This window comes from Mesoplodon bidens, assembly GCF_964165515.1.
Source record: "Mesoplodon bidens genome assembly, chromosome: 18".
NCBI lineage: Eukaryota > Metazoa > Chordata > Mammalia > Artiodactyla > Ziphiidae > Mesoplodon > Mesoplodon bidens.
In genome coordinates, this window is record NC_138175.1 from 3,639,566 (window position 1) to 3,664,550 (window position 24,985).

Sequence of the window (24,985 nt, forward strand, 5' to 3'; positions counted from 1 at the left end):
GAATAGTTGGGTGAGTGGCTGTGTGGATGGATAGGTAGGTGGGCTGGATGACCTTCACCCTCCAGGAAGGTAATCTCTGCTGTGTTCATATAAAATCCAAACAATTCCTGTCTTTCTCACGTTTTCTTTCTGGAAAGAAGTAGACAGACCACCCAGAGGCACAGACCCAGCCTCTCCTTCCTACAACCTCTTATTTTCAACATTGACTGGGCATCTACCCTGTGTGTTCATCATGGTTCTACGTCCCCAGGGTCAGGGTCAGTCCCTCAGTCGCCTCATGAGACCAGTGTGTGCTCTGGCCAGGCTCTGAGGTGCCATGCCGATAAGAACAGGGGAGGGGAAGACAGAAGGCAGTGTGCAATTGTGCAATAGGCTCTCACCACTTGGGATTCGGAGGGAGGAGGGATGTGGGGCTGGAGGACCCAGGGAAGGCTTTAAGGGGGAGAGAGCCAGGCAGGCAATGGGTGGTGGGTTGGGGAATCCTGGGCTCTGAAGGAAGAGGGTGAGAGGGACCACCTTCAGCAAGGTCCGCAGCTGAGCCAGCCTCAGATTCCACCAGCCGCCGGGATCAGGTCCACATCCTCCCCTTCCCCTCCCCACAACAAGCAACACCCACCACTTGCAACCTCACAACAGCTGCAATAGCTAAGTAGACTTGACCCCGACCATGTGTGGGGCACGGAGCTGGGGTTCTGCCTACATTATCGTGTTTGATTCTCCTGAGGGAGAACCACAGGGAGGACTGTGGGTGATGCCCTCATTTTATGGGCGAATGACTAAAGTCAGGACAGTCGAAGAGTTGGTCCAGCCTCACTCGGTTGGACCCAGACGTTGGCCTCCGGAATCAGTGCTCTCGACCAGGGAATGGGGGTGCTGCTGTGTCCAGTGGGTGGAGGCCCAGGACGCTGCCCACACCCTACAGTGCACAGCACGGCCACACCTCGAAGAGTGACCCCGCCCCGGGTGTGCACAGTGCCCGCGTGGAGAGACCCTGCCCTAGCGGGTCTCAAGCTCCCAGAAATTAGCTAAACCCCGAAGTTTGCCAGAAATGGAATTCTCTGTCAGGATCTCTAAAAGAAAACCAAAATCTCTTCTCTTTTTTCCCAGTTGCAGCCTCAGAAAACACTCTCCAGTCTCACACACATGACTCCTTGCAAAGCTGGAGTGGATGCTTGGGAGTGATTGCGATCCAGACAGGAAAGCAACTTAATTCCCCAGAAAGGACCCCTATTTTATGACTATTTAGTATCTGCACACGATTGCAAATCCCTTCTTACTGCTGCTCAGTGCTGGGGCAGCGATTTCCTTTTTTTTCTTTTTTTTTTTTTTCCTTTTTCCCCTCCCTGCTGCCCTCAGATTGAAGCTGGGTGAACTCTGGCGTGGGTTGTAAGAACGTCTTTATAAAGGGTTGCACGAGATTTCTTACTATATCGGAGTTCCTGAGGATGATGTATCACGTTACTAATTCCCTTAATTGCATGTCTGGGCTAAAAACAGACTTTCTTAGTTTTCCTAAGAAGTTACATTCTTAATGACATTAAAACACTGTGGTAAATGAATCAAAATGTTAACTGATGTACTTAAATCATGAATCAGTATATAGAGTGTTTACCTAAACTTGTTTACCCTTCTTGGTCACTCATTTTGTAGGTTTTGCCAAAACTGAGAGAGGAATAGTGGTGTCAGATTCAGTATCTGGAAATGACTCAAGAATTTTTGTTTTCTTTCGATTTTGAGCCCCGGACTGAGTGGATGCTGCAATCATGTAGTAATCAAAGAATTAGAGCAAAAGGCTGCAGGCTGATTCATTTCCCCGGATTTTTGCAGAGGATGCAGAGAGCAGTGAAGCTGTAGGGAGAGATGACATTTTCCTCCAAGGATGAAAAACTTAACCTTGCATTGTTTGGTTCTTTCCAATTCAATTTGTTAAAAGCTAAAGGCAAAGATAGGGAGATGTGTGATTTATAGCAAGAGACAAGAGTTAAGGAGTACCCACTAGATGCCAGATGGAGTACCCACTAGATGCCAGATGGTCTTCTAAACACGCTGTATATTTTAGCTCACAGAACCCTCCCCATAAACCCAGGGATTAGGTATCAGCATCCTTCCCAGATGAGGAAGCTGAGGCCCAGAAAAGCTGAGTAACTAACTTCCCCAAGATGACACAGCCAGCAGAGGGACAGGGATTTGAATCCCAGCAGGCTGATGCCAATACCTCTGCCTTATTACGCTTCCTGCCTGAGACTCTAGCTATGAAAGTTCCAAAAGGGAACAAGCTCTCTGGGCATAGAAATCATCCATAGCTGAGACCCATCTGTACAAATCTCTATCGCTTGTAAACCCCTCTCCACTAGATACATTATCACGTTGACTCCATGGTGTTTTTCCTCTTTGTGGGTTCAAAATGCTACTTTGGTTTGTCTGTCTCAGTTTCTGTCTTTCTCTCCCCACCCCTCTCTCTCAGCCACATTTTATTGGTAGATAATTTATTTTTCAAGTAGATAATGCATTATCAAAACCATCAGACACTTCAGATCTGTGCATCTGACTCTATGTGAATTTTATCTAAAAAAAGAAAACCCATAAACAACTACTGAACTCCAGTTAATGATACATATGACAAAAATTTTAGGAGGAAGTGCACTGATATCTGCAGTTTACTTTGAAATGCATCCAAAAAAGAATAATAAGAGGGAATGATGGACAGACAGGCGGATGGATGGATGCATGGATGGATGGATGGGTGGATGGGTAGATGGATGCATGGATGGATGGATGGATGGGTGGATGGGTGAGTGGATGGATGGAAGACAAAGCAAGCAGAGCAACATGCGAATTACAGAGCTGAGATCGTAGGTATGTGGATGTTCACTCTTCAATTCTTCAACCTTTCCGCATGTTTGTAAATTTTCATTTAAAATATTGAAAAAAAAACAGAGAATGCAGATACTTGATAGAAATTCAAAAGTCACAAGTTAAAATTGAGTCCTCCTGCATCTCCTCCTAACCTTTAATTTAGCCTCCCAATTTCCCTGACAACAGAAATCCCTGTCACCTGTGTTTCTGGCATGTCCTCCCAGGGATTATTTATGCCTGTATCTGCACATAGGTGCTTTCTTTTCAGTGGTGATGATGATGGTGATGGTGGTGCTGTAATAATAATAAGTAATAATTATACAGCTCCTTCTATGTGCCAAGCGCTGTCCTAAATGTTTAACATATATTGATTCATGAAATCTCTTCAACAGCCCTATGGCATAGGTGCTATTATTATCCCCATTTTATAGATGAGGAAGGTGAGGCCCAGGCATTTAAATAACTTGCTCAACATCACTAACTCATCAGGGGAGTAGATGGTGTATATGCTCATCCACGACTCAAAGGTTCTCAGCCATGTGTCACTGTGATGTGTCGCAGAGCTCCATCTGAGGACTTCAGATCTGCCTCTTTAAAGTGTGCGTCGCTTTCCAGGCATGGATATACCGTTATTTATTCCACCCATCTCTATGAACCAGCATCTAGTTTGTCTCCAAACTTCTGCTACTGCACAGAGTGCTGCAATCAATAAATAAACCCGAGCGTACTGTAACTGTGGGACAAATTCCCAAAGTGGAACTGCAGAGTCCAAGAGAAAATGCGTTTTTAATTTTGATAGTCATTGTCATACGTCTTTCTGAAAGGGTTGTACTGAGTCCTGCTCCAGAGGCGACCCCCGGCGCAAGGCTGCTACCGTGTGAACAGCTCTACCTAGGGCTGTGCTGTGTACAGCTTGCGTGGTCACAGGTAGCAGCCCCGAAATACTGGTAAACCAGCGTAACTGTGGTTGGAATTCATATTTCTTTCAATATAGATGGAATAGAGCATTATTTTATAGACTTAAATTCACTTCTACTGCCTTTCCTTTGAATAGACATTTTTTTCCTTTTGAATTGTGGGCTTGAGAGGTTGACACAAGGTTTATTCCTCCCTTCCAGTGTTCTCATTGGAGGTAGATTGGAAAATAACCTTTGCTGAAAAAAAGCATTTATTACTGCCCTGAGGGAAGGAAAAGAGAAAACCATAGAAGGCGGGAGGGAGAGCCTGATGGAGAAAGAAGAAGCAAGTTGAGTGGCGGAAGCCGGCCGGTTCTGGGGCCAGATCACCCACTTGAATCTCATTACGGTCAAACCCTGTTGCAACATTTTCCAAAAGACGAGAAAGGAAAAATGCTGGAAGTGGGGGAGGGAAATACATTGGGAGCGTGTGCCTGAGCACGTGCGTGTGTGTGTACATGTACTCCATGTATAATCTAGACTCAGACTTACAAAATCCAAGGGAAGAAAAGAATAAGGAAGAAAGGAAGAAAATAAAACACAAACATTATGTCCAGAAGGCAACCTACGGGGAGACATTGCAAGGAGGTCTTATAATAATTGTGAGCGTCTTTGCAGAGGGGTCCTTAGCATCTAGAACATGCGGGTCCAGTGCACATGTGTGTTCTCAGAGAAGAAATGTGGTTCTCCTGTGCCCTCTGAGTAAGTTACTGGTATTTATGAGAAGAGCACAGCTTAGCTGTCTTTTTCTTATCTAACTCGTGTGGAACGTAGCTCAGCAGGGCAGAATCGTGTGGTTTCTTGCGAAATCGGTCCCTCGTCCTCCCTGGCTTGGAAGCCTTGCGGTTCCTGGGGACACTCGGGCAGCTCCTGAACCCACCTCGTCAGGGAGGGATGGTCCCCAGTTCTGGGAGAGGAAAGCCCAGTCTCATTTTTTTGTTTTTTGGTTTTTTTTTTTAAATTGTGATGAAATTGCAAACTTACATCCTGAGACGAAAATTAAATGGAGGAAAGTCTGCCATCGTGGGTGGTCTTCCTCGGGTGTTGGGAGGGAGGGGTCAGATGGTGTGGGGAGACCATGTTTAGCAACATTTCCAATAGGGTAATGACAGCAGGATGATGGCTGTCCCACTCGGGAAGGGGAAATCTCAAAGGCCTACGCGGGACAAAAATAAACAAGCGTGCAAGGCCAGCCGAGGGGGCCTGGGTCCGTTCTGAACTTGAAAAACATCAAAGGGAAGCCAGTTATCAGGCCATCCAGGCTCCAGGCTCCGCTGCGTCCTGCCCAGAGCTTTTATCAGCCTTGGCCGAGCACAGAGGACGCTGACTAGCAGGGCTGCAGGAGAACACGCTTGACTGCCGAGTCGGGAGAGACGGATGAGTCCAGGCTGCGGCAGATGAAATTGAACAGGGACGCACTGAGCCTCCCGCACTTAGGCCCCCCAGTGCTGGCCACGCAAGGCAGCTCCTTCTGAGCAGAAAGTCCACTGGAGCCGGGGAGAGTCCACACCCGCCTAGGCACACGGTGGATGTCTCTGGGCCCCAGCGCCCCTGTGCCTAGAAAGGGGGTGTCATGAGGACACAATGCAGCCAACATTCAGCCAGTAAATACATTCTGAGTTTCTGCCATGTGCCGGGCACAGTTCTGGGCACTGGGGAATAGAGTGGTGATGAAATCAGATTTTTACAGACTCTTGAAGACATCCAATTAATAAAAACTTCTGAAGAAATCGGATTAAAACCATCCTGGTTTGGAGATGTTCTGTACCATGACTGTGGTGATGGATACACAGACCTAGCTTTGTGATAAATGTGCACAGAAGCACACACACATACACACACACACACACAACCACAGTAAACCGAAGAAGTCTGAGTCAAATGGGTGGGTTGTGTCAACACGAACACCCTGGTTATAACATCATACTATAGTTTTGCAAAATGTTACCGCTGGGAGAAACTGGACCAAGAGTGTATTGGATCTTTCCGGACTATGTTTCTATTTCACAGTGATCTCGGTATGGATTTTAATTGAAACAAAACAAAGCCCTGACCTCCTGGAGCTCATGTCCTGGTGGGAACTTCCACGCTGGACTCTGAGACATGAGAGGGTATATGCGGAGCCCCAGCCTCCTGTTAGGCATGGGTAATGCGTGATCAGTAACAGCCATGATTAGGGACATAGGCTCTGTCAGGGGCCTGCCCAGCCGGCAATCAATGGCCACTCAAACTGGGTTTTAAACTGAAGAGGTTTTAATAAAGGCAGCGTTCGCAGGTGTGGACAAGCCCTGTGGAACTGGACAAGGGCAGGCAGCAGTGGGAATGCAGGGGGAGGGGATGGAGGGGCACCAGGGATCAAGGCAGGGTGTCCGCGCGGAGAGGACCCCGGCGGGAGCTGCGGTCTTAGGGAGGAGGACGCAGTGAGCCGGGTGGCCCAGCAGGAGGGGGCAGAGAACACCTAGCTTCCCTCCCCGCGCTCTCTTCTCCCCTGAGCCCCTACTGGAGGCGGAGGGCGGGGCTGGGATGGTGGAGTCCACGCAGGTCAGCCGCCGGGCCAGGCAGAGGGCAGAGAAGGCGGGTGGGAGTCTGGCGGGGCAAGCAGAGGACAGAAGAGAAATCACCCACCAGGGCGAACTCAGGGCAAAGCCGACTGGCATGAACATCTGCCTTTACCCCTGGCCCCATCACCTCCTGGGGCACCTCTGAACTCTGAGGGCGAGCATACTGCGTGGAGGGGAGGCAAGGCTTCGGGAAGCTCCCGGCCAGGGCTGGGGTCTCCGGGTGCGAGGTGGAGGAGGGCTGCCTGCGGCCGAGGCCCCATGACATCGGGGGCAGGGGACACAAGGAGCCCTGGCAATGCTGCAGAGCGCCAGCGGGGGGGACCAGGGCCCCTCTCCCCACTGCCCAAGCGTCCTAAGCCCCAGGGCAGCCCGGGGAATGGCCCGGCACACCCAGGTGGTGGACGTTGGGTAGATTCAGTCAGTTCTGAGCAGAGCTTCTCCAAGGCAGGACAGCCCAGGGACAGGACCGTCCTGGGACCTGCTGCCGCCCACGGACCACAGTGAGAATCTGGCTTGGAGAACCAAGCACTGGCCGCTTCACCCTCCCTGATGCCGGGGCTAAAGCTTTCCCTGTTTGGGGCACTGGGGCTACACCTGTAGTCCCACAACACACACACACACACACACACACACACATCTTCACCCTCCTCACAGCTGAGTGGGACAGCCCGTGGACAAGTTCCCAGAAAGTAAAATAGACAGAAAGTTGGATGGTGCTTGAGTTTCCTAGGGTTGCCATATGATTATCACAAACCAGGTGGAACAAAACAACAGAAATTGATTCTCTCCCATCTGGAGGCTGGAAGTCTGAAACCAAGGTGTTAGCAGAGCCGCCTGCCCCCTGGGGCTCAAAGGAAGGGTCCTTCCTGCCTCTTCCAGCTCCTGGTGGCTTCAGGCATCCCCTGGGATGTGGCCGCCTTCCTCCAGCCTCTGTCTCCATCTTCACGTGGCCTCTCCTCTCCCCTCTCTCCCCTGTCTCTTATAAGGACCTCTGTTGTTGGATTGAAGGCCATCCCAGGCCCAATTCAGGATGAGCTCAGCTGGAGACCCTTAAGCTAACAACATCTACAAAGAGAGAGGAAGCAAGATGGCGGAACAGAAGAACGTGGAGTTCAGCTTCTAACGCAGATACATCAAAAGTACATCTACTTGTGGAACAGTTCCCACAGAATACCTTACTGGTTGCCGGCAAAAGACATCAGACACCCAGAAGTGCAAGAAAGATCTCCTCCTAACCAGGTAGGACAAAACAAAACAAAACAAAAGGAATCAGGTGAGACCTGCGCCCCTGGGGGGAAACTGTGAAAGAGGAAATGTTCCTGCGCCCTGAGAAGCCCCATCGCTGGGAGGGACATTAGCCGGGACAGAGGGGGAGCTTCCGAGGCTCAGAGGAGAGCGCGGCAGCAGGTGGGGGCGGCCAGAATGGAGAGAGACGGGCACAGGGGTTCCGAGGCGCCTCGCTGCAGCCCAGCCCGAAACGTGTGCCTGCTGGTGCGTGCAGGGGCTGGGGGCTGAAACCCAGGCTTCAGAGGACAGAGCCGGGGAGAGGACTGGGGTTGCCTGCCTGCAGACAGCCTGAAAGGGGCCGGACTGTGATGCTGAAACCGCACAGCTCAGATGGTATTCGAATCTACAGTCTTTTTTTTTTTTTTTAATTATTTTTGGTTGTGTTGGGTCTTCATTGCTGCACGTGAGCTTTCTCTAGTTGCAGCAAGCGGGGGCTACTCTTCGTTGTGGTGCACGGGCTTCTCGTTGCAGTGGCTTCTCTTGTTGTGGAGCACAGGCTCTAGGCACGTGGGCTCAGTAGTTGTGTCGCGGGCTCTAGAGCACAGGCTCAGTAGTTATGGCGCATGGGCTTAGCTGCTCCGAGGCATGTGGGATCTTCCCTCATGTCCCCTGCATTGGCAGGTGGATTCTTAACCACTGCGCCACCAGGGAAGCCCGAACCTAGTCTCTTTTAATTGAGCTCACACACCTGGGCTCAGGACTTAATGAAGCTCAGGTTCTTCACGTCTCAGCGTAGAAGGAGTTCAGCGAGACGCTAAGTGACAGGTAAGAAGCAGATTTATTGAGAGATACACACTCCACAGACAGAGTGTGGGCCGTCTCAGAAGGTGAGAGTGGCCCTGAACTACAGGGTGGTTAGTTTTCATGGGCTGGATAATTTCATAGGCTGATAAGTGGGACGGTTATTCCAACTATGTTGGAGAAGGGGCGGGAGTTTCCAGGAATTGGGGCGTCGCCCACTTTTTGGCCCTTAATGGTGGGCCTCGGAACTGTCCTGGCACCGGTGGGTGTGTATTTAGCTGATGTATTACAATGAGGGTTTAATGAGGCTCAGGGTCCACTGGGAACTGAATCTCCCACCATCATGGGCCTAGGAGGTTCTAACCAGTTTTTGTCGTGTCCTCCACGTCTCTGTCATTCTTTTAAAGGTGGTGCCCTGCCCCCTCCCCTCCTGTCTCAGTACCGGTGACCACTGGGGGTGTTCGCAGAAGAAGCCCAGGCACCATAGAGCAAAGCGCCTCGCTAAGGGGCTCGCGAAGTGGGTGCGGGGCCGCCTTAGCAGCCTCTTTCCCGGGGTCGCCTCTACCAGCTCTGGGAGCGGGACAGCGGATGCTCCCGCAGCTGGGAGGGGTCCAGCCTTAGCAGCTGAGGGCTCTGAGGGCACCCATGCGGAGGCGGGGCAGGGGTCTGAGCTGCTTCCCAAAGTGGGTCCCGGTGGGTGACCCCTGTGGTCCTGGTACCCGACATCAGTGGATAAGATCTGCGCTGGCAGCTTTGTGAACACAGCACCTGAGGGACGCCAGGGCCCATTGCCTGTGTCCTGGCAGTGGAGGCTCCAGTGAAGGAATCCTCAGTGGCTCTTCTCCCAGCGGGAGCGCTCCAGCCCCACCTACCTCACGCCGCAGCTCAGAAATGGGTCTGGGGGCTTCTACTCCAACAGCTAGGGAGCAGACCCTGCCCTGGACAGGGCTGTGACAACCACAGAGCAAGGGGAGTCCCGGCGCACTATCCCTTGCGGGCTCTGGTCGCCACAACACCAGTCACATCTCCTATCAAGGGGACACGGCCAGCAGACACTGAGGAAGGAGCCGACAGGCATCCATACTGACAACAGCCCTCCCACCAAAAATACTAAACCCGTGCAGGCTACACAGGGACGCTCCCCCATAGGAATAGCCCTCCAAGAACACAGTAGATAATTGTTTCTCCTAAACTCATAGAGCAAGAGAAATATAAGTAAAATGAAGAAGTAAAGGGACCACTCCCAATGAAAAGATCAAGAGAATTCCCCTGAAAGAACAAACAATGAAGCAGACGTCTTCAGTCTAATAGACACCGAGTTCAAAAAGGAGATAATGGGGCCTCCCTGGTGGCGCAGTGGTTGAGAGTCCGCCTGCCGATGCAGGGGATACGGGTTCGTGCCCCGGTCTGGGAGGATCCCATATGCCGCGGAGCGGCGGGGCCCGTGAGCCATGGCCTCTGGGCCTGCGCGTCCGGAGCCTGTGCTCCGCAACGGGAGAGGCCACAACAGTGAGAGGCCCGCATACCGCAAAAAGAAAAAAAAAAAAAAAAAAAAAAAAAAAAAAGGAGATAATGAAAATACTGAAGGAATTAAGAAGGGCTGTCGATAGAAATGCAGATAACTGTAAAAAGGAACCTAAAGCTATAAAGAGCAACCAAAGAAAATTAGAGAACTAATTCACTGAGATGAAAGCTGAGCTAAAGGCTATGAGTAGCAGAATGAATAACACAGAAGAACGAATAAGTGACCTGGAAGATAGAATAATAGAAATCACCCAATCAGGACGGCAGACAGAAAGCCAGATTTAAACAGTGAAAGCAATACAAGAGACCTATGGGATCATATAAAGTGTGCCCATCTACACATAATAGAGATCCCAGGAGGAGAAGAAAGAGAAAAGGGGATTGAAAATGTATTTGAAGAAATTAGGGCTGCAAACTTCCCAAACCTAAAGAAGGAAACAGATATCCAGATATGGGAAGCACAGAAGGTCCCAAACAAGTTGACCCCAAAGAGACCTACACCAGGACATATTATAATAAAAATGACCAAAGTTAAGGAGAGAATTCTAAAGGCAACAAGAGAAAAACAAAGAGTTAACAACAAGGGACCCCCCCATAAGGCTATCAGCTGATTTCTGTACAGAAATGTCGCAGGCCAGAAGGGAGTGGCAAGATACATTCAAAGTCCTGAAAGAGAAAAATCGGCAACTTAGGACACTCTACCCAGCAAGATTATCAGTTAGAATAGAAGGAGAGAGAAAGAATTTTTCGGACAAGCAAAAACTAAAAGAATGTAGGAGTTCCCTGGTGGCGCAGTGGTTAAGAATTCACCTGCCAATGCAGGGCACACGTGTTCGAGCCCTGGTCCAGGAAGATCCCACATGTCGCGGAGCAACTAAGCCCGTGCAACTGAGCCTGCACTCTAGAGCCCGCGAGCCACAACTACTGAGCCCGCATGCCACAACTACTGAAGCCCACGCGCCTAGAGCCCGTGCTCTGCAACAAGAGAAGCTACCGCAATGAGAAGCCCGTACACCACAAGGAAGACTAGCCCCTGCTCACCACAACTAGAGAACACCTGCGCCCAGCAATGAAGACCCGATGCAGCCAAAAAAAAAACAAAACCTAAAAGAATACAGCAATAGTAAACCTATCCTAAAGGAAATATTGGAAGGTCTTCTCTAAACAGAAAAGAAGCAAGAAGCTATAGGAAGGAGAAAAATCACAATTGGAAAGTAAATCACTGAAATAAGCCATATACAGAATGAGAAAACAAAATCAAACAATTTCTGTGAAAGTGATGATAGCCACCGTGAACAGTGAATGGATGAAGATGAAGATGTAGAAGAGGATATCACGGGGCTTCCCTGGTGGCGCAGTGGTTGGGAGTCCGCCTGCCGATGCAGGGGACGCGGGTTCGGGCCCCCGTCTGGGAGGATCCCACATGCCGTGGAGCGGCTGGGCCCGTGAGCCATGGCCGCTGAGCCTGCGCGTCCGGAGCCTGTGCTCCGCAACGGGAGAGGCCACAACAGTGAGAGGCCCGCGTACCGCAAAAAAAAAAAAAAAAAAAAAAAAAAGAGGACATCAAAATCATAAAATATGGGGGAGGAGAGTAAGAAAATGTAGTTGTTTTTTTTTTTTCCTGAATGTGTTTGAGGCTATACGACTACCAACCTAAAGCAAGTAGATATAGGATGGGGTTAACATACATCTACAAAGACTCTTTCTCCAAAGAAGTTCACATCCACAGGGTCTAAGGATTAGGATGCGGACATATCTTTGGGGGGTCACCTTTCAACCCCCACAGATAGTTACAGGTAGTGAGAAGCCTGAGAGAGCAGAAGAGGAGGCGGACGTCCAGGGGACAGAGGCAAGGAGAAGGGTCAGGCAGGGCCTGGAAGGCACCGGGCTGGCACACAGCCATCAGTCTTCCCCAGATCGCCGTGGCGATGATTATAATTAGGCCTCAGATGAAGCTCCGGGGGCTCTGCCAGGTCCAGCCCTGCCCTGGCCTCTCATTTCCGGGCTGCAGTGTTGCCGCCTGCCGGGTTTCACGCTGCGGCTGGTTTTGATTCTTGGCCTTGTATTTATTCATTTGGATTGATTACCTCGTGTTATGTAACCTGAGTGGCTACAAGCAGCAATCTGTATTTTACAACATCCAGAAAGCCCGCAACGGCCCTGGGTACCCGAGTTGGCAGCCTGGCCTATAGGAGGAAAGACGTAATTGTCCAACAATTACGAATTTCAAGATGGTGACAGGCGGGCATTAAACTCACTCAGGCCCTTCTGACAGGCTCCTGAGGGCCAGCGGGATGGGTGGTGATGGGTTTGGACCGAGCTTTCAACTCAGCCTGCTCAGGAGGATCACCAGGGGGTGTCACAGAAACAACAAACAAACAAACCGGTACGTGGGCCCCATGCAGACCAACGAAATCAGAATGTCCAGGTGGCCGAGACATCAGCACGTTTTAAGTCCCCCCTGCCCCTGGTCTTTTCCTTAAAATGAGAGGCATTCTCTCCCCCAGAGGCCGCCTGCCCCTTGGCAAGCAGTGAGCCGAGTCACAAGGCAAGGGGATGGCCACCACCCTCTGGGTGTGCTTGAGGTCAGCCCACACACCTCCGAGCCATCTGTAAAATGGGGACAACAGGGCAGGTGGGCGGATTGAGGGAGCTGCCCAGTTCGTGGCAGGCCTGTCCGTGTTAGCTGTCCTACCATTCCACTTAACTAGGCACCCCTGTGCCGGCACAGGTGGACCCCAAATGCTTGTGAATGAATAGGTCTGGGCACGAGAATGAATGAACAAAGGCACATGGCATCCCCGAGGCCCTTTCCTGGCTACCCACTTGGGCTTCCTGCTAACAGCAAGGATCAGCTTGAGCTTTCGCCTAAATTAAACAGCCGCTGTCACACCGCACACCCACCCCCTCGCAAATACACACACTCCTGCAGCCCCAGCACACACGTGCGTTTATTTTCTTTGCTGTTCACACTTCTCCTTTTATGGTTCCTGCAACCCCGATCCTTAGACTGGTCTGATTTCATTCAGATACCAGAACACAGCACTGAAACACACACCTGGTCTTCCCGCCGTAGGTTGGTGGTAGAGTGGAGGGACCATCCATCCCTGGGTGCCCACCATGCTGGGACCCCCAAGGAGGCACAGAGAAGTCAAAGATATGGATGGAGCCCAGCCTGCAAGGCATCAGCAATGTGATGTAGGGGAAGGAGCCGTGGTCTCTAGTGAAGAAGGAGCATATGTCCCAGAGGTGGACCATCTGGGCACCGTCGTTTCCTAGGAGCCTGAGCCCAGGCAGGCACATAGCCCTTGCTGTGCTCAGGTGCCTCACCTGTAAACTGAGCTTGGGGAGTCTGCCTTTCTCTGTAGGGCTGTCGGAGGGTGAAATGAACTCCTAATGCGTCGGTTATATCACTATTCTCCCGTCACCTCCACTCAGAGGGCCGAGGGCTCCTGGGCAGGTGACTTTCCCTCTCTGAGCTTCAGTGTCTTCATCTGTAAAATAAAGGTGGATGCGAGGTTGTGTCCTGAACAGTGCCAGGCATTTAGTAGATGCTCAGTAAATATGTTTTCCCTTCTGTGAAGTTGCTTATGGTCTGGGGGCATGGGTGCCCAGGGAAGACCTCGCAAGTCGGGCTTTGTCAGCAGAGGGACAGAGAGGTGTTTCAGATGCCGAGTGTTGTGGCATGTCAGAAAAACCAGAGCCCCCTCTTACCCCAGCTATGGTCAGTGATTCCTCAGCCTCCTCTCCATCTATGCATTCCAAAACTGAGGTTAATTATTATGATTCCAATATGTTACTTATACTTTGGAAAAGTTCTGATTCCTCAACTAACGCATATGTAGTGGGAAAATTAGAAACCACAGATACACACAGAAAAGAAAACCCCAAACCACACATATCCCAACAGCCAGAGACAACCAGTTAACATTTTGCTGAGTATCCATCCAGATCTTCTTTTTCAAAATGCAGAAATGGAATCATCTTTTTTTTTTCCCCAAGCCACATTTTAATTAAACACCCTCCAGTCTGGCTTCTCACACCCCCGGCCACTGACCCTCCCCCATCCAGGTCACCAGTTACCTTGATGTGGCCCATTTCTGTGCTCACTTCACTGAATCCTCGGGCCTCTGTTGTAGGACATTTCAGCTGTTTCAAATCTGTCTGCTCTTCCAAATTACACCACAATGAACACCCTTATTGCTAAAACTTGTCACACATCTCATTTATACACAAACAGATGTTTACATTAACCCCCTCCCAAATGTATAAAATCCTAAAGAGACGGCAGGGGCAAAGGTTAAGTCTAACCTCCCCCGCCTCGGGAAGTCATAGCTTGGGGCCCGCTAAGGAGCAACAGAAGCCTCACCCAGCACTTGGACAGAACCCTGAGCCCCATCAGAACTCATGGGTGGGGAGAGGCAAAGCCCAGCAGGAAGTCCACCCCCAGAGATGGCACTCTCCTTAGCCTGAAAATTGAATGAACTCGACCTGCAGGATCCCGTAAAGTGGCCCCAGCCACACGTGGGGACTGAGCACTTGAAACGTGGCTGGTCGGAGCTGAGACGTGCTACGAGGTACCCGCTGTATTTTGAATAATTCATAGGAGAAAGAATTAAATATCTTGATAATTTTATGTTAATTGCAGGATAATATATTTTGGATATAGTGGGTTAAAATATTTTTAAAATCAATTCCACCCGTTTTCCTTTTACATCTTTTTGAACATGGTTACCAGAAAATTTTAAATTACAGATGTGGCTTGAATTCTGTGTCTATTGGACACTGGCCTAAACATCTCCCTTTTTCACATATGCAAAATAATGTATGCTTCTCAAGGAGCGATTTTTTTTGTTTTTTGCTTTTTTTGTTTTGCCTTCCTCGCTTCGTTTGATCTCACAACGCTGTAAGGTGAAAAATTCCTCCTCTTCATTTTATAGATAAAAACGTACCCCTTGGCAAGATGGGAGACTTGCCCCAAATCACAGCACGTGGGCAGGAGTGTGGTCCAGAACCAGACCTCTGGCCACAGTCAGGGCGTGTCCTGTCCTCCCCAGAGTCCACCTGCCTGGTCTCCAAACCTGGACCTGCCAAGGCCATGAAGTGCCCCAGCCTTGGAGTCCCTGAGGGAGGGGGTCTGGAATTCCAGGGGCCGTCTGGCTCTGATTCCCGTAGTGTATGGGAGCTTCGGGACGACTGGGGAAAAGGGGGCAGCCCTCCCCTCCCCTTCGCTGCCCCAGGAGAACAGGGCTGCGTGGAGGAGAGAGAAGCTGCCACACTGTCCTGCTGAGCCCTGTTCCCATTAGGGTGACTGTTGACAGGACCGTGACACAGCCGATGATGGATGCTTGTTTTGTCCCATAAGTCCTCACACCTCAGTGCCAGAGGTGGCCCTGAAAGGCCTTTTCTCAGTAAATTACTGCATTTATTTAGCCCTTGAAGGGCTGTATACAGAGCCCGCCAGGCTACGGAGGTGGCTGGACGGCCATCAATTCAGGACAGAGGCTGCCCCTGGACACACCACCTTCTCCACCAGAGGTGACCTCAGAACCAGGCTGCTTCAAATCCCCGTCTTTGGGCCTTTCTTTAAGTTTTAGAAGCACCTTTCCCATCTTAGATATGGTCCTAACAGTACATTTTACATTATTTGTAGCTGCATAGAATAGTGAAATAGCACCAGCTTCGGGGGTCCCCAAAGTCAGGATGCCTCTTACACTCCCTCCGCCCCACTTTTTGGGTGTGATTTCACAGCCACTCTTTACAGAGTGCCACCGTAAGCCAGCCCTGGGCTTGCAACAGTCCTTCAACTAGGGTTTAGTTGCCTCATTCTCTAAATGAGGAAACTGAGTCAGGAGAGGTGGCATGAGGCCAGGAAACGGGGGAGGGGACCGCCATGTGCCAAGGGTCTTACACAGAAAGCTGCCCACGGAACAACACAGGAGGCACCGCCGTCCTCCACCATCCACACTGGGTTATTATTGCAGATGAAGAAGGCAGGACGGTGCCTCTGGAAAGATGCTATTAAAATAAGCCTGTGCCAGAGAAGTTGGAACCCTCCTGCACTGCTGGTGGGGATGTAAAATGGCGCAGCTGCTGCGGAAAACCGTCTGGCAGCTCCTCAGAAAGTTAAACATAGAGTCACTGTATGACCCGGCAGTTCCACTCCTGGGTGTGTACCCGAAAGACTGAAAACAGGCACTGCAGCAGAATCTTGTACACAGATGTTCACAGCAGCAGTATTCACAATAGGCAAAAGCTGAAAACAACCCCCGTGTCCACCCACGGCTGAATGGATAGATAAACATGGTCCGTCCATCTGATGGAATATTACTCCACCATAAAAAGGAAGGAAGTGCTGATACAGGCTACGGAATGGATGAACCTTGAAAAGGTTATGCTGAGTGAAAGAACCCAGACACATTAGAATTACATGCTGTGCGACTCCACTTCAGTGAACCGTCCAGAAGAGGCAAATCTACAGAGACAGAGAGCAGATGAGTGGTCGCCAGAGGCCAGAGGGAGAGGGGTGAAGCATGATGACCAGTGGGTCCAGGTTTCCTTTTGGGGTGATAAAGATGCTCTGGAATTAGAGGCAGTGATTACACAACATTGCAAATATGCCAGATGCCGCTGCTTTGTACACTTTAACTGGTTCGTTTTATGGTATGTTCATTTCACCTCAATATTAAAAAAGCAAAAGTCAAAAATAAGCCTGGACAAGCAGAGACCCAGACGGCCAAGGCCGTGGGTTAAGTAACTGAGTCTGGAGTTGCAGATTTTCTCTATGATGTGGAACAGGGGTGCTCAGCACCGCCTGCCAGAAACTTGTGTTGTTTTCATGTTTTGTAGGACAGGCAGGGCCGTGTCATGCGGGCCAAGGAATACTGAGTAATGGGCGGGGTGGTCAGGCTGGGAGGCTGGTGGTCGGCGGAGGGGGTGGAGGCAGGCCACCACCAGCTCCACACACGTCCACCCCGCAGGGCGTGTGGGCACTGCAGGCTCCAGAAGCCCTCCCCTGGGACCATTTGCTCTTGAAAGGGGGCAGGCTCCTTATCTCAAGCTCCTTTCAAGCACCGGTGAGAGTTTGCAAGTCCTTCCCCACCTAGCCTGCCCGCCCTTCCCCAGCTCCGGCTCTCCCCCGCCCCATGCATCTCAATGAGGCCTCCCAGCACAGACGGAGGGGGGGGGAGTCCCAGCCCCCAGGCCTGAGCTCCCCAAAGGGAACAGGGCGGCTTTGCAGAAAGCGCTCCAGATCCCCCGCTTCTGTAACACCACTGATGGCCCTCCCTCCGTCTCCGGGCTATAACCCGCTCCCTCTGGAGACTGGGTTCAGAATGAAGGTGTTAAAACGTGAGGTCAGTGTCCATCCACAGATGAATAGATAAAGAAGATGTGGCACATATACACAATGGAGTATTACTCAGCCATAAAAGGAAACGAAATTGAGTTATTTGCAGTGAGGTGGATGGACCTGGAGTCTGTCATACAGAGTGAAGTAAGTCAGAAAGAGAAAAACAAATACCGTATGCTAACACATATATATGGAATCTAATTAAAAAAAAAAAAGGTCACAAAGAACCTAGGGATAAGACGGGAATAAGGACGCAGACCTGCTAGAGAATGGACTTGAGGACACGGGGAGGGGGAAGGGTAAGTTGGGACAAAGCGAGAGAGTGGCATGGACATATATACACTACCAAATGTAAGGTAGATAGCTAGTGGGAAGCAGCCGCATAGCACAGGGAGATCAGCTTGGTGCTTTGTGACCGCCTAGAGGGGTGGGATAGGGAGGGTGGGAGGGAGGCTCAAGAGGGAGGAGATATGGGGGTATATGTATACGTATAGTTGATTCACTTTGTTATAAAGCAGAAACCAACACGACATGGTGAAGCAATTATACTCCGATAAAGATGTTAAAAACAAAAAACGTGAAGTCAGGTATTTCAGAACCAAACTGGTGACTCGATACTCTTACTCCTTAAATTGGCAACAACAAAAAAAGAAAGTTAGAGGCCTCAGTACTCAGTATTGTCAACAGCAAGTGAGGCAGGTGTTTGCACACACCCACGCCGCTGGGAGACGCAGATGAACATACAGCCTTTCTACAAGGCGGTCTGTCCGTTCACATCAGGAGCTTAGACACGTCCACACCCTTTGATCTGTGACTCCTCTGTTGGGAACTTATTGAAGGAAATAAAGAGGCAGGTTCACGCGGACGTACATGTAAGGATCTGTATCCACACCATGATTTATAAAGATGAATACTCGGGAGCCACCTAAGTGCCCATCAGTGCGGGCTGGGTTCAGTAAACATACGGCGAGCTACAAGGCAGACATTAACACTGTGTCCTCACTGCGTGTCTGTCCTGGCTTTTCTCTTCACCGGCAGAATCGTCTTCTCCTCCGGACTCTGCCTTCTTCGCAACAGGATTTGATTTTCCGATTTCAAAATATGTCAGTTCCCAAAGAATCGTTAAAGAGAGAAAAATAGTCAATGGTGAAATAGTAATGAGAAAAACAGGATCTAAAATTATATAATAACTCAAACCGTATTATATAGAGAGAAGGACAGAGACAGAGAGAGACATAAAATATAGCAAAATACATAAAGCAGTGAATCCCAGCATGGCAGGATGACAGTTAGTTAATAAATTACTCCTTAAACATTTCCATTTTTCATGGTTTCTTTTTTTTTAATTTTTAAAAAATTATGCTTTATTATTTGACCTACATGCTATTTATGATTGTATTGATTAATTTTAAATTCTTTTTTTTTTTAAACCCCACATTTGTTTATTTATTTATTTATTTAGGGCTGTGTTGGGTCTTCGTTTTTGTGCAAGGGCTTTCTCTAGTTCTGGGAAGCGGGGACCACTCTTCATCGCGGTGCTCAGGCCTCTCACTATCGCGGCCTCTCTTGTTGCGGAGCACAGGCTCCAGACCTGCTGGCTCAGTAGTTGTGGCTCACGGGCCCAGTTGCTCCGTGGCATGTGGGATCCTCCCAGACCGGGGCTCGAACCCGTGTCCCCTGCATTGGCAGGCAGATTCTCAACCACTGCGCCACCAGGGAAGCCCTCTTTTCTTTCTTTCTTTTTTTTTTTTTTTTTTTTTTGGCCACGCGGCTTGTGGAATCTTAGTTCCCCGACCAGGGATCGACCCCGTGCCCCCTGGAGTGGAAGTGCAGAGCCCTAACCACTGGACCTCCGGGGAAGTCCCATAAAGTTTCTATAACAAATGTTTTGTTTTATAATAAACATGATAGGATAGTTTTCAAGAGAAATAAATGTATGTTTGTTTTCAAATCCCTGCCCATTGTGAACTAAAATGGCTGTGAAGGAGCACGCAGGAGCGGCCTGTGAGTGTGTAGGATTATAGCACGTCACATTCTCTACACTGGAAGATCCCACATGCAGATGCATCAGGAGGCAGGTGTGCATTGTGGAAACTCCGGTTTTCACCAGAGTGGGTCGGTCAGGAGACCGGGTTCTAGACATGGTGCTCAGTGGCCCTGCTGGTTGCCAAATCTTCTCCGGGAGTGGAGCCTCACAAGTGAGGTGGAGGTAAAACATCCACTGTTTAAGGAATCCTTTCAAGGTTCCGGGGCGGAGGGCCCACTTGGTTTGCATCAGGCCCCAGAACAATGGAGGGTGTGAAGCTGTTTATTATTTCAAGTCAGCAGACTTAGCAGAGACTCCACGCTGGATTCTTAAGACTCACACCAGCCTCCAGAAACCCAGCCACCTTCAAGCGACACATATCATTCTCAAATCTCTTATTAGCGGACGCTCTTAACTGTTGAGAGATCACAGGCCGTTAAGGGGAAGACAAACCCCAGAGACCCTGGAGGGCAGCATGGTGGCTTCCAGAACGGCCAGCACTGCAGGCTGGGGATGCAGGGGGCGTTTCCCTGGGCATCTGGGGAGGACCCACAGCTCGGCCAGTCGTGCTGAGACCTCACTGGACACCGCGTGCTGGACACTTGATGGGCATTACGTTGCTTGATCCTCACCACGCCCTGCAGTGGGGAGCACTCAGCCCATTTTGCAGATTTTTTTAAAACATTTATTTTATCGACGTATAGCCGATTTACACTTTTGTGTGAATTTCTGCTGTACAGCAAAGTGATTCAGCTATACGTACATATATACATATACACATATATATGTATATATACATATATATATATTCTTTTTCATATTCTTTTCCCTCATGGTTTATCACAGGATTTTGAATATAGTTCACTGTGCTCTACAGTAGGACCTTGTGGTTTATCCATTCTCTATATAATAGTTGGCATCTGCTAATCCCAAGTTCCCAATCCTTCCCTCCTCCACTCCCCTCCCCCTTGGCAACCACAAGTCCCATTTTACAGGTTTTTTAAGGGGAGTTCAGAGAGGTTACAGAGCTCTGAAAAAAACATCATCCATCTATTTAAAAATATCTGCTGAAGTCATATGCATCGAGCGTTGTTCTAGGCCCTGGGGTACAATGGTGAATCCAATAGACGAAAATCGTCAACCTCAAGGAACTTACATGTTCCGGTGGAGTGTAAACAAGCTCTATAATGTCAGGTAGCATTGAGTAAAAAGCAGAACGCGGGTGAGGGTCAGAGGCAGAGAGCAGAAGGGATGGGCTCAGCCGACACGGTCCGTGTTCCTGCTGACCCCTCACATCCCTTTTTGCCATTTTGTGTGAATATCGTGGGTGGGCTGTATCAGAGTCATTTTCTGGTGGTGACATTGCTGTATAGCTGTGCTAGATGTCATCATGAGGGGAAGCCGGGTGAAAAGTACAGGGATTCCACCACACGATTCCTTACAGATGCATGTGAATCTGCAGTGACCTCAAAACAAAAAAAGCTTTTTTAAATAAATAGTTATCTTTGACCAAAGCCCAATAATTAATAATAATAATAATTCCCGTCTCTCGGATATCTGGAGAGACTAGAGAAGCTGATGGTTAATGGCCCTTCAGGCTGAAAGTCTGGGTTCAAAACTCAGCTCCAAGTGTGACCTTAGTTAAATTTCATAACCATTCCGTGCCTCGGTATTTGCATCTGAAAAGTGGGCTCACAGTGTTACCTAAGCTCCTCTGGTTGGTGTGAGGATGAGATGTTTATGATCAAGAGCCCCACCTGTGCTGTTTGCTGTTTGCCATGATGACTCTGGAAGGTTCTGGAAGGCTCCTGGCTGGTCTTTCACGAGCGTGGAGCATTGCCTTGTGTAATCCTCCCGGAGCTGGGATTGGCAGATTGGTGGGACTCAAAGGGTGTGTGTGTGTGGCTGGGGGTGGTCCCAAATGACCTCCTCTGGACCCACCGAGAGGTGGGGCCCGGCCCCTGGACACCAAGGCTGCTGGAAGCTTGGCTCTGCAGAAAGTACAGCCCCCGTGGAAAGGCGCTGAGACGTCTTATCCCCCCACATCCACCAGGTCTCTGTGGAGGGAGGGGATGGCATGTCCTGCTGCCGTCCTGCAGAGAAACCAGACCTGAGAGACCTCCTCATCCCAGAGTCAGAAATGTCAGAGGGTCCCTGCACCGGCTGGGAGTCCTGCTTCTTTTCCAAGCCTGCCCTACTTTCCTTTTGTCTCAGCCCCAAGGTTTGTCCCAGCAAAGATCGGCTTGTATTTCCAGAAAAGGTTCTTCTCTTCCTGGAGAACAGACCCCAGCTCCTCACAAACCAGAAGCTCGGGGTCCAGGCCCTGGAAAGGATGGAGGAGAGGGTCAGTGCTCCTGTCTTTGGTGGTGGGAGGGGGCGGGGGCAGCACACCCACGGTACAACTCCTGCTTTATGGGAGAGAAAACTGGGGCCTCCAAAATGAAAAACAACTCACAGAGAGTGGCAGGGCAGGCTGAGGCTGCGTCTCAGAAATTCTCCTAAATAACAGAGTTTCATCTTGCAACCCAGTAATGCCATCCTTGCTTCCCAGTCCTGCCCACCTGTGGGGCCAGACCGCCTGGGTTCACATCCGAGCTCTGTGCCTCACTTACCCTATCTGTAAAATGGGCACAAGAGTAACACCTACACTGAAGTGTCATTGCCACGGTGAACTGAATTAAGCCATGTGAGTTTCCCTAAACAGTGCCTGGCTTTCTAGATACTCTGTCTATGTTAACTCCGATTAGCAAGGTTGTGATTTACAAGATAGTGAGGGGACCAGTGGAACCTCAGAATTACTTAGAACAAATAACTGGAATGTATGTTTCAAGTCATCAAGATTTGAGCTTTTTTCAGAGGATTTTAAAATGTCGTCTTAGTTTTGTCTCAATACGTTTTCCAAGAAAGAGAACACGAGGGATGCTTGTGGAAGTCAGGGTCTCGGCTCAGAAGCTGTTCGGGGCCATCCAGTTTGTTCCCTCGGTTTCACCCGAAGGGGTGAGGGGCGGGCTCACAGGTTAATGAGGTAGGGGCTCCTTCATTCTCCTTCAGACGGACCACCGCAGGGGACAAAGCAGATTCAGCATCTTGGAAACGTTTCCCACACTGTGTGTGTCTCTGCTTCACCAAGACCCGACCCCAAATGCCCCAAACCAGGGTCTCTGGTTGATGGAGACTATGCTTCCTTGTAGATGCTGTGGCCCCTGGACCACGGCAAGCCCACCACCCCAATGGGGCGTCTTCAGAGTGCGCAGATTAAAGACAAACAAACCTCTGAAGTCTCCAGTCTGCTGAGTGGAAGCTCATACAAGAAGTCTGAACCTATAAGTTGAGGCTCAAGGCAGGGGGTCTCAGTCCCTAAACTGCACACCCAACTACCTGGGAACAGGTAAAACATACTGAAGCCGGATTCCACACCCAGCCTCACGTCCTCCAAGTCTCTGGGGTGGGGCCCAGCATCTGTACGGTCAGAGCTCTAGGAGATCATAAGGGACAGTCAGAGCTGGGAACGACTGCGCGGGGGATGGGAGGTTTGGGGTGGGACCAGCTGGAGACAGGGTCTCTTGGGCAGACGAGAACCAAATGGTGAAGGGAAGAAAGATGCAAGACCCCTGCCGCCTGCCCCATCCTACCCCTCCCCCAGCCTGTCTCATCTCCGCCTCCCGCCCACCCGGCTTTTCTTCCGTCTCAGCTCCCGCCCTGCTGGACCCCTAAGTGTCCCACCAGCTCGTCAGTCTCCGCAGGTCTCTAACCCACAGCTTTCTCCTCCACCTCTGGCACCAGCCATCTGTCACCGCCCCCACCCCCCCCGCCTTTCTCTGTTCTCTTCCCTGTGTCCCAGGCAGGACCACACATCCTGTCCTGCAATACTGCCTCCTTTCTTGCCTTCAGTCCAGGCTTTGATGCTCAAGAGGTGTAAGGTTGCTGCAGCTACGGAGGGAAGAGAACCAGGCTCTGCGGTTGCTCTTACTGATTCACTGAAGCAGCACATGAGGCTTTGCTAAAGCAGCCTTGCTTCCACGTTTGTTGGGGATCCCCCCGCAGGGCATGTGAGAGCACAGGCGGCCGCTGCCCGTCCCTACCGGGCTTTCAGGCCACGCTGAGAACCTCCCTCTCGAGACATGTTCAGCTGTACTTCCCCTCCTGTCCCGACAAGAACCTGGGACGTTCAGTGCAGTCCCGCTGGGCTGCCGACCCCCGGGCAGGGGGCACGGTGGTTTGGAGGATCTGCTAAGAATGGGGGGCGATGACACCCCTCCAGGAGTAAAGGAGGTGACTGGGGGATGCCCCTGGGATCTCCAGGGGCCATGGCTCTGTCCCCGCTGCCCTGGCAGTGCTTCCCCGGTCACATGCGGGACTCAGACATTTGCTGCCCGCTCCGTTGTCCGGTGCTGCTTTGCAGGAAGGACCAGGCTGGGTATTGAGAGGGGTACGAGCTGAAAAGCAAACTGCTCATCTGTCTATGTTGGGAAAGGGGAGAAACTTCCCCAGCAAGGGCCCTGGGGCAGATGAGGTTTCTTGGAGGGAATCTGCAGGAACTTGCATTGCTTGGAGAGGCTATGTGGCTGAATTTCAGGAGGTAAATCAGCGTGGAGCTGTTGGTCATGGGTTCCCTGTCAGGTCTGGGTGCTGAGGCAGTTGACAGCAAAAACAATAAAGTGAATAAAAGTACCAGCTTGTATTTTTTTTTAAGTGAGTTTTTTTTTTAATTAATTTATTTATTTTTGGCTGTGTTGGGTCTTCATTTCTGTGCGAGGGCTTTCTCTAGTTGCAGCGAGCGGGGGCCACTCTTCATCGCGGTGCGCGGGCCTCTCACTGTCGCGGCCTCTCTTGTTGCGGAGCACAGGCTCCAGACACGCAGGCTCAGTAGTTGTGGCTCGCGGGCTCTAGGGCGCAGGCTCAGTAGTTTGGCTCACGGGCCTAGTTGCCCCACGGCATGTGGGATCCTCCCAGACCAGGGCTCGAACCCTTGTCCCCTGCATTGGCAGGCAGACTCTCAACCACTGCGCCACGAGGGAAGCCCCCAGCTTGTGTTTTTGAAGCGCCTTTCAATCACCCCTGGTGTGGGCTGGATGTTCTGAGACCAGCTTTAAGTGTGAGGGAAGAAAGGCATTTAGTGATCCTCAGACCCGAGCTCACGCTGTGGCCTGGGAGGCTCTGAACCCGCTCTCTTAGGTCCGCTCAGAGCTGCTTCTCAGATGTCCCGTTCCCTTATGAACTTCAGGAGGGACACGGTGGTCCTCCAGAGGTGCCAAGAATCTCAGCGTTGGGACTCACCCCAGCACGTTACCAGCCCCTTCCCTTTTCATGGAAGGAGAAAACGTGGCCCAGAAATAAAGACGTGCTTGTGGTCACGCAGAGAATGGGGACACGTGCCCTGTCGCCACCTCCCTAACCCCTGGGGAGACCACCGACCACAGCTCCGAGATGGTGGGGACACACAAATACCTAAGACACCATCGAATGTGTGGAAGGGGTGGCATCTTATATTCCGAATGATTTTTTTCTTCTGAATGTAGACATCTGGTGTCCTATAAATAAAATTGAAAATGTAAATATTGTAAAACTCCTTAGAGAGTGGTTTTCAGTCTGGGGAGACCACGGGTCAGCTGCTATCCCACTGCACCTCGGTGGTGGGAAAACATCACCCTACACGCGGGCGTCCTCGGCCCCGTAAGCTGCC

The 24,985-nt window shown here is 50.6% G+C and overlaps 1 long non-coding RNA gene across 3 annotated transcripts in view; it reads left to right on the plus strand.

The window, feature by feature from the left end:
• LOC308606025 overlaps positions 1-24,985 on the plus strand; it is a 449,457-nt gene that overhangs the window by 236,016 nt on the left and 188,456 nt on the right. For all 3 annotated transcript variants that reach the window (XR_014013763.1, XR_014013764.1, XR_014013765.1), the window contains exon 3: positions 7,360-7,612. This is a non-coding gene — a long non-coding RNA (uncharacterized lncRNA). The remainder of the gene's footprint in view (positions 1-7,359; positions 7,613-24,985) is intronic.